Source organism: Asterias rubens, chromosome 14 (assembly GCF_902459465.1).
Source record: "Asterias rubens chromosome 14, eAstRub1.3, whole genome shotgun sequence".
Classification (NCBI taxonomy): domain Eukaryota; kingdom Metazoa; phylum Echinodermata; class Asteroidea; order Forcipulatida; family Asteriidae; genus Asterias; species Asterias rubens.
This window is the reverse complement of record NC_047075.1, coordinates 12832614-12843562: the sequence shown is the minus strand read 5'-3', so window position 1 is coordinate 12843562 and position 10949 is coordinate 12832614. Positions and strand designations below refer to the sequence as shown.

General features: G+C 35.5%; 1 pseudogene; it reads right to left on the bottom strand.

The window, feature by feature from the left end:
• Positions 1 to 5618: 5618 nt before the first annotated feature.
• LOC117299169 lies at positions 5619 to 10657 on the bottom strand (annotated as a pseudogene).
• Positions 10658 to 10949: the final 292 nt, after the last annotated feature.

Genomic DNA, 10949 nt, shown 5'->3' with positions numbered 1-10949 from the left:
GTTCTGTGACCTCTACACTTCAGATAATAAAACTGTTTGGTGTAATTTGGTCAGATGCACTAAATAGAATGGAATCAAAAACATGAAATTAAAAATATTATGTGATTTTTAATGTGACCTATGCTTTTTTTCTTTTTTTTTGGGAGGGAGCTAGGTCATCACAAATTCCTAATTCATGTGGGGTAATCATGCCTACAAATTACTTAGAAACAGGTGCAGGATTGGTAGAAGAGGTTTTTTTTAATGTTGTTAGTTTAAACTGAGGGCAAAACTTAAAAATACATTTTTCCTGTTTTGGGGAAAAAAGTAATTTTTTGAGGCAGTACTGTCGCCATAGGATACAATTGCCCAAATTTTTCTCTCCAGATATGAAAAGACCAATGTTGGCCCTAATCACAACCGAAAGGAAAATTTTCTGAGACCCCTGGCAAGTTGATATTTTGGGGTCCAAAAATAGGGTAAAAATTTCAATTTTGCAAGTTCTAAAAACATACTCTATTGCATGATGCAAAAATGGCACAAGGATAAAATTTAAAGCAATAATTTTTTTTCTCAAGTAAGGCCAAGGATGATACTTTGTAGTGATACAAAAGGTTTGATTAAATAATTTTGCATGTTGGTGGGGTGGAGTTACAAATATGAGCTAAAAAACAGTTTTTCGGACCCCAAAATTGGCCTAAAATGGCCCAAAAACAAAATGAACTGTTACCATGGCAACGGGCTATATATGGAATTAAAAATAGGATTTTGTTTACTTGCACCCCAAGGCCCTTCCACCCACAAAGTATAAAAAAATTCCATTTTTTGACCGTGAGCAAGTATGTCAATTATTTACCCTGAACTTACTCTTAAAACAATGTTCAATCTTTAGAAATGGTCAGCACTCACATGGAATAATGTTAAATGACTAACTAGGCCTGTGTGTAGCCTACCTCCATGATGTAGCACTGGCACTGCCACTGTACTACTAGTACTAGCTAGTATAATTACACCCCCTTATAAATTATCTGCATTGTGATTGGTTTAGAGCGCGTCACATGTTAGTTTTACTAGAAAGGCCCACCAACAGCGACGTACTATCCCATTAGCAACCAGGGTACTATACCAAGCTGTGGGGTACCAAGCTGTCTATTTTAGTCTATAACACATAGCGCAAAATGACACACCTCGAACCCAGGCTGCAGTTGTGCATCTAATAGTGGCTTCATCATCTAGTCTGTGTATCAATAATAATAGCGCTCTGACGCGTGTAATGTGCGAGGATAAAAATTGTCTGGCACTATTTCAGATAACATGACTGTGCATTATTATACTAATTTTTTGATTTTCTCCAGCTGTGTACTCTGTTGTAAATTCCCGTAAAAAGAATACTGCGGAAACTACCCAGTTCGGTGTATTATGGGGTGTTATCAAACAACTATTGGCTGTTTTTTACTTGTGCTACTTTTAATTTTATTATAAACCTCATATATAGATTCCTCTTATTTGATTGGTTAAAAATGGAGTAATTGAAATAGCTGGGCCCCCTTTTTCTATCAAGATGATTATAATTAACTGTGCTCGGGGCACAGCAATCGACTGAAAAGGTCGCTCGTGTTTTATGCGTCCATTGAAAACGCTTGTGTAGTAGGGGTAGAAAATTCATTGTATTATTATTCAAGTTAGTTAATTCCAGGTTCTAGTTAATTGCTTTTCCTGTTTACATTGTCCCTTCAGCTGTTTTATTGCACCCCTGTACATGTAGGTTGTTATTTCTTAGAAGTCTTTTGTTACATGTTGGTAAACAGTTTCTTAATCCTTAGGTAGTGTAGTGACCCATCCTGTACATGTAAATAAGCAGCTAGCAGCCTGGCAGCGCAGGGAGCACATGTGTTCTTAGCTCTCTTCTTAAGTGTGATTTTCTTCACAATGTAATTTTGCCATCTTTCAAGTGTATTTTCTGCTATTTTGGACTCGGTAAGCATATACTTTCATTTTGTTATTGTATAATTCTTTGTTGATAATTTTGACAATTGAGGCATTGTAATATTCCTGTGATTCTTTGGAAGTTCATTTGTAAAGTTATATTTGTTGAGATTCTTTCTTGGAAGTTACTTTTCTTAAACATTGGATTGCATTTTTAAAGACCATGTGTTTCTTCCTAAACTTGATAGAACTGTATTTTAATCTATTGTATTTCTTGTTGTTTTATTTACACAGGTATCCTAAAGCCATTTTGATTTTAATTTGTAACTTTTCTTTGGCACTGTGTTTCAGTTTTAGTTTTAATCGGGTTTAACTGTGTTTCAGTTTTAGTTTTAATCGGGTTTAACTGTGTTTCAGTTTTAGTTTTAATTGGGTTTAACTGTGTTGCAGTTTTAGTTTTAATCGGGTTAAACTGTGTTTTGTATTTTAGTTTTGGTTTTTGAGTCTCAGTTTAATATCTTGGTTTAGGTTTGACAGGTTTAATTTAAGGTTTATAAGGAAGAAAGTTTAGATCCTGAGTTTGGTCTAGAGGTTTTTATTGTTTAATACTGCTTTTGTTGATTGATTTATAGTCAATAAAGTTATTTTTTATTATTTTGTTGAGAAACCTACACTTTGAGTCACTGTTCCTTTGTTTTTTTGCATCTCCTCGCGTCTTAGCCCTACCGATCTTGGTTTTTCTCATTTGTTCAAGCGAGTGCCCCCATAGTTAGCATTTTTATTTAGCTTTATTCATTCATTTTCTAAGTGTACCCTTTTTCCGGGTTACACTTGCGTTCCGTATCACAGCCCGAACTGTGATCATACAAAAAATAGGCGTGCAAAAGTTTAACTGTTTAATGTCAGGTAGGCTAGGCGGAACTATTAAAATGTGACCAGAAACTGAGGTCAAGTCTTACACTCGTTTATTTGTAATCCTTTGGCTTTGGTTATTTTCTTGAACTTATTTCATTTGAATTGCATTTTAGGCATACTTAACTGTACATTCCCATCCCAACCATCATTATTACGTTAAACAAAAGTACCGGTAGGCTGGCCTCCTTCAAAACTTGACTAAAGAAAATCCGGCCCACGTAAAACTCCAAGTCCATAAAGGTTGGAACCACGCTAGTCCCACAACACAAGTTTGATTATGAGCGAGACTTGTAGTTTGTACAGTCTTTCTGTAGTATAATATGGATTATTGGTGTACATCATGCAGTGCATGTCTGCTAATTAAAGAACCCCAGCTAGCATGCCCAGAGTTGAACTTAACAAAAAAAAGAACAATAACAATGGTGAAAGAAACGATCAATCTGACGTTACTTCTACCATTACCAATAATACCATGTCTACTTGTGTTACTCGTACGTTACATATTTTGTTTACACCACACTACATAAATTAGTCTAGGCCTACTAAGTGGTAAACATAAATTAATGTTACTCACAATGCTCACTGCAAAAGGCAACAAAGTAAGCCAGGTGATGAATTACGATCTAAAAGAAGCCATTAATAAAGATACGTACACGACGACTATAATCATATCATACGTCGTACACACTCACACGGACGTACACGACATATGCATTACATGACCCATTCCAACACCAAAAAGAACCGTGCTGTCAAATTCTGACAATAGAGGGGGCTTTTCAAAACCACACAATGAGCATCACTTTAAAGAGAAAACTTATGGGCTAAAATCCACATAATGCTAATGGCATGGGGAGGAGGAAGAGGGGAGGAAGAGGATATGCCTGTGGTGGCAAAGAAACCAAAGCTGACCACCATACTCAGTACAAGGATACCTAATAATGCCATATATAATGTTGAAAAGGAAAAGTTGGTAGTAGCTAAGGAACAGTTAGGCGTCTCTAAACAGATTGCAGAAGCTTTGGCTAATATCAGCCAAACCTCGAGTGTCTTGTTAAATGTGAAGCTGCAGGAAATTGGGATGACACTAGTGAATGAGGGTTAATTGTTTTATTTGAAGATGTTTGTGTTGGTCTACCTTGTTTTGGCCAGAGCCTTGCCATATTTTAATGGATAATTGTTGACCTAGCTAGAAATAAACAAAATTATTAAATAATATAAATAAATTATTTAATTGATAAATTATTAAAGTAATATATTATTAAATAATATAAATAAGTTGTTTATTTATATTTATATATTTTTCTTTTCTTGGGGGCTGGGAGGGGGGAGGTTTCGTTTAACATCCTCCTCTTAATTTGCCCATAATTATTGCGGAAATTACTTTATAGTTTGAGTCAAAGCTTTAAAGGCAGTGGACACTATTGGTAATTACTCAAAATATTTATTAGCATAAAACCTTACTTGGTAACGTATAATGGGGAGAGGTTGGTTGTTACCAGACATTTTTGTTTTGGCTTTGGGGGGGGGGGGCGGGTGCAAAAGGCCATTTCTAGACATCCTAGTTCATGTATTTGATCTAAAACTGAGTGTGCCAATTGGATGATGTCAATACAACATGTTATTCAAACTTCAACACTTAATATTCTCCTAACGTTGCATTTCAAATCTTGAAGTACACAACTTATTCTAATGCTCATGTTGAGATACACCAAGTGAGAAGACTGGTCTTTAACAATTACCAATAGTGTCCAGTGTCTTTAACCGAGGTTCTCAAGCTTTCCTTTTTTATTAGAAATTTCAGTTGTGCATGTAATTTATAACAAAAAAATATCATGGTCTGTTTACTGTATACTTATTTACATAATTGTATTAAAAGAATTGTTTGTTCTTAAAAGAAAATCATTAAAAGACACATTCAGTCTCAAGGAAAAGAGAACACAATAATGAATCATGTATGTGCATTTTTTTGTGTTGTTATTAATTTTAGTGCCAAAGAATTCGAAAAAAAACTCGAACAGTGTGTCAAATTCAGCTCTTTGACCCCTCTCCCCTAGGCCCAAGTCTAGGGATTATACAAGTTGTCACACAAGCTCGAGTGGAATAGCGAAAAATATAGCGCGTCTGCGTTCCATAATCAAATTTACTTCTGCCCGGGTGCACATAGTGTACTGCAATTAAATTTGGTAGTTGCAAGCTTGCTTTTGACAAATTTGAAGGAGAAATATAGTAATTTTCTGCCAATATCAGAATAATGCTCAAGGGTTGAGAAAATGTGAACTGCAAATAAAAAATGTGGGGGTGTTTAAACCTTTAATAATGACCAGTGTTTATAACCGGTTGTGAGTGGATACTCTGGGCTAGTCTTGGTGCAAGACGTTTCTTGTTACGGGCGATGCGGGCGCTGTTGGTTAGTTGGCCGTGCTGTGTGAGAAAGGAAAACGAGACACCTTGCACCAAGACTATATGCGCACGAACAGATTCGAAAACTGTTGTCTCAGTCTAACAATGCAACACACGGAGCTCAAGCACGTCGGAAATGGATAAGTTTAACAGAGTTTCTTACTGTTTTATTATGCTTTTTTAAACCAAAAAGGTATTTATGAATGGGAATAAAAGACTAGTAACTTGTTCTTAAACGGCCATTTAAAACCTTGCATGGTTTTTTGCCGTGCAAAAAAGGCCCTCGTCGAACACATGCCATGACCCTGCCGGTTTTAACGGCTGTTAAGAACTCGTCGCTACCCTTTTAATCGCTTATTTACAACCCCTGACAAATCTTGTTCTCTCTCTTCCAATTAGAAATAGCGATTGATTAGTTCGTTCCTCTTGACTGTGCCATCATGCAAAGGGCCGTTGTACTGAATGCCTTCATCTTCATAGTTGTCGTCTGCATCTTCATCAAGATCACCATCAAATTCAGGCTCCCTGAGACTCTTGGAGATGTTAAAGAGTACACAACAAGCTTTTATGATGAAGCATGCCCTCTCTGGGGATACCCTCATTCCAAGGGAAAGGCAAGGAAATCTTCTCTTGAGCTGTCCAAAGGTTTGCTCAATGACAACCCGTGTTCGTCTATGACTCCTGAGGCAAAAGAATGCACGAAAATTTGAAACAAGTATGTTATGTATTGTTTATCTTTCTTTAATATTGCAATTTATTTGTGTCATAACATTGTGATAATAATTTTAAACCTGCCACATGAACTCACTATGAATTATATTGTAACTGATAGTTTGCTATAGTAATGGAGGCTTAAAAATGTAAACAAGCAAGAGGTGTCATCAAGGCCTTTGTTGAGGTTTATGAATGCCTCTGATATACTGGTGTAGACCTTTTACTTTGTGGTCCTCAGTATTCCCAGATGCTGCACATTGATGTGCATGTGTTGTGTCTAAAGCCCCTTTTACACGAGAGCAATTTAGCAAAGGTCCCTTGCTAAATTGTAGCATGGATGTAAGATTTTACAAAATGCACCTCGTGTGAAAGGCAATAATTTTTGGAGTGTCCAGGGTCCCTTGTCAAATCTTGTCCAACATTGCTACATTTTTTCGGAGGTCCGAACCTTTGACAAAATCTTAAGCCCTTTTCACACGGCCAAAATGTAGCCAGGGTCCCTTGCTACAAAATTTACGAGCGTGGATTGAAAATGCCCATACAACGCATGCTATATCACTCTCATGTTGCACAAGGGTTGTTAGTTTTTTTAACTTTGCAGTGTGAAAGCTCACAAAATCAGTCACACATGGTGTTAACAAATAAACAATCCATGCTCGTAGATTTTGTAGCAAGGGACCCTGGCTACATTTTGGCCGTGTGAAAAAGGGCTCAAATATGAGTGTTTTGTATGGTAAATCAATATTAAACTACTATACCTATTGTATCTTCTTTCAGCATTTGTTGCTGGATCTTGTACAGGGGTCATCAGCCATGGACGAAGGGCATACCCTGTGTCGCCAATGAGAACTCCATGGAATCTGGTTGCAGGTAGATAAATAAATATTACTTTTTTGTGATTAGGTAAAGCTAAGGATTTATAAAGATGATTGAAACATTGTTACTTTATTTGGTTCAGTGTTTGAAGAAAAAAAAAGAAAAAAAAAAGTTTGGCTTAATCTGTTGTCTGAGTCACGAGAAAATAGTTGAAAACCTTGCACATTTGTACTATATAGACACATTATTTCAATTTGAGTTGTGTCAACAAACTGTATATCTTCATCTTCTGTTTTTTCGCCTTTGACAGGATTTCAGAAGGAAACATCCCATGAAGACTGGTACTGGCATGATCTTCAGAAACAGTGAGCTTACAAACTGATAAAATTGTGAATACTGTACCAATACTGTCGGACATTTGATTTTTAAGTTTATTCCTATTAAAAAATTTGTAATGTTCAATATAAAAAGGCATGGTGATGTTAGTAGCTAATTTCTGCAAACAATTTCCCTCACTTTGTACAAATTTCGTATGTTTAATTTGGATGAAATTGTTTTTCTTTTGTACATCAGGTAGAAAGAAAATTTCTGAAAAACCTCATTTTCAAATCTGTCACTGATACGGCTTCCATGAAAAATAGCACTGTCATGCATACTCCCCGGCCATCTGCCATGGCAACCACATTTATGATGTTAAACTTCGCATCACAGATCACTTGGGCGTTTATGCTGTGGAACCCTTTTCTGTTGACAAACAGATGTTCATTATCACCTAATGGTGCTCCATAGAGGCGAATGTTGCTGCAGTCAACTGCTCCAATCACATCAGGGAAGTTTGCCAGTGCAAAAAATTCTCTTTTTTTGTGCATTTCCTTTTGCAAGTTTGCAGGAAACCTGATGACTACGTTTGCCAGTCTGCAAAATGCCCGTGTTACTCCATGTACTATCCTGCACACTGATGGTACACTGACGGTCTCCATGTACAGTGTAAAATGAACTTGTGGCATAAAACCTTAATGCCGTCAGTACCTGCATGTGAGCTGGAATTGCATTGCTACGCTGTGAAAAAAAAAAAACTTTCAGCATTTCATTTCATAGTTTTGTAGGACAAAAAACACAATGTCCACAGATTTACACTAAACTTACACAGTTTGAAGATAATGATAGTAGAAAGCTTCCCTTAACAAATATTACGTGCTGAGGTGCTGTAGTTTGGGGGAAATGAGTAAAACAATGGCATGAAAATAATTTTCGTCTCATGAGACGAAAATTGTTTTAATCATTTACAAACGTGTTTTCATGACATTGTTTTACTCATTTCTCAAAAACTGCAGCACCTCAGCAAATAAAATTTGTAGGGGAGCTTTCCACTATCATTATCTTCAAACCCTGTAAGTTTAATGTAAATCTATGGACATTTTGAAAAGGTACCCAAATCCTTTAATGCAAGTTTATATTACTCTCCATGTTGCAAGGGTTTACCAATATTTCATGTGATATTTCATGTGATAGAAATAATAGAGAACTTATCATGCCCTTTTACTATAAAATAAACAATAAAATAAGCAGTCAAATATTTTGTGTTATAATAAAATGTATTTTTTTGTTTCTTAATTTGAACAGTCTGTGAAGAGTGGTCAAAACTAGTTGTTTGTATTAGAATAAGCTTATTTCTGGTGTAAATAAAGAAACTTATTTTCATATGTCTATTTGACTTAATTTATTTGTGTCAGTAATATACATTGGTACAGGACATTATAGACAATGGGGCGTCCAGTCGTAGCTAATATTCTCGTTTTACTCAACTCCGGTACACAAAAACAAAAATAGTAGCCCTCATTATTAAATATAACACTTACACTTTCGACTTATTAAGTGCACTTTTGTATAGTTTATTCTGATATTTAGCTTTATTGTATTTGAGTAGACTTTCCCTGAATCTAGCATTGTTACTATATTTAGATTTACCCTTATCAATTAAACACTCTCTATATGTAGCATTGTTGCAATACTTAAATTTGCTCTTATCAATTAAACTCTCTCTATAACTAACATTGTTGCAATATTTAGATTTGCCTTTAATAATTAAATTCTCTCTATATGTAGCGTTTTTGCAATATTTAGATTTGCCTTAATTAAATTCTCTCTATATGTAGCGTTTTTGCAATATTTAGATTTACCCTTATTAATTAAATTCTCTCTATATGTAGCGTTTTTGCAATATTTAGATTTACCCTTTTTAATTAAAATCTCTCTTTATGTAGCATTGTTCCTATATTTAGATTTGCCCTTAGCAATTTAACTCTCTCTATATGTAGCGTTGTTGCAATATTTAGATTTGCCCTTATTAATTAAGCTCTCTCTATATCTAGCATTGTTGCTATATTTTGTTTTGCCCCTCGTTATTAAGCTTTCTCTATAGTTAGCATTGTTTGCATATTTTGATTTTCCATCACTTATCAGCATTTCTCTAAATTGAGCATTTTCATTGTACTTCTTGTTACTATTGATCTTCACACTGTCTCTGTATGCAGGATTGTCCTGGTACATCTTTTTCTTACTTGCAGCTATTTCATCCTTGGATTTCTGATACATTGCTTTTACAGAACTGAGTCTTCCAGATTTAACACATGAACTCTCCTGGTATTTGTATTTCACCTTTTGTTTTATAGTTTCAGCATTTTTATTGTAATAATTCTTATTGTACTTTGCTTTTTTTTTGCTTATATTCATCATTACTGTGTTTCATTTTGTATTTTTTTCTAGCTTTTTCCCTCGCCAATTTTTGCTTTAACTTCAAATTTACACGCTTCTTCCCTTTCGGTTTCACAGTTTTTGCTGTCATTTTTTTCACAACAGTTTTTGCTGTCACTTTGTTTACTACAGTTTTTGCTGTTACTTTGTTTACAACAGTTTCCTGACTATCATTATGTTGAAATCCCATGTCTAAATCACACTGCACTGACTGCTTTGAAGATGTTTTTGGTTTTCCTATCACATCAGATAATTGCAGAGTTATCTCAGCAACTGACAAAACAACATCATAATGAACTCTTCCTCTATGATACAAGTAAGTTGCCATGCCTACACTTGGACGGTTGTTGTCAAAATAATTTGCTGAAAATCTATACCAATTATTCACGTCATCAAATGTACATATGTCAACTTGCAACATATCAACCATTGCCAATATTTCAAGCTCTTTTGCCCATGATCCACCATCATACATCCTTTGTGTCATTACATAGTCTATACCAATTATTCACGTCATCAAATGTACATATGTCAACTTGCAACATATCAACCATTGCCAATATTTCAAGCTCTGTTGCCCATGATCCACCATCATACATCTTTTGTGTCATTACATAGTCTTCCAGGCTAACAAATCCATCTCTCAAAACACATTGAAATTTGCCATGGTTAGTCAACAAGTGATCAACAGTAGCAACCCTCAAACTTCATGACTGTTTTCAGATCCCGATAGAGCATAAGAAATCGCTCGGAAAAAACAATTCCCATCACCTCTAATCTTCTCCACATGATTAGGCTTCCCAATTACTGCACATTCTTCAGAGACAAAAGAAGACTTCAAATGTGATTTTTTAATTTCAAACTTATCACACAAACTTTGTCGAACCTCAAATGTAAGTGGAGAAAATGTCATTACATTTGGTCGAGATTGGCCAATGATTTCAATATCAAGACTTTCAGAACCCATGCCAGTATCTGCATGTAGCACATCACCTTGTATATAATGACTGTTCAAATTGTTATAATTCACACTCCCATTATCAGAATCGTTACTCCCATCGTCTACACTATTTCCATATCCACAAGTAGAAGAGCTTTGTGATTGGTCATCATCCTCAAGAGTCAAATCCACTACATCATCTTGCAACATATCTGTACTCCGGTCCTTACAATCATCAACTACACTATCAGTACAAGTTAGGTTGGCTTGCATATGTTCCTGTGTACCTGTAAGAGCATTGTCACTTATGCAAAGATTAACACCAGTTATTTCAAACTGTTCATTTACAGATAGATTCATTGATTGAGCTAAATTGAGACAATACCTGTAAACACCTTGCCATGAAACTGCTAGCATCATAATGCTTGTCCCATCTTCAACTTGACTGCCATGGACATTTTTAGAATGAGAATCAAACACATGATAAATACCATCTTCAGCA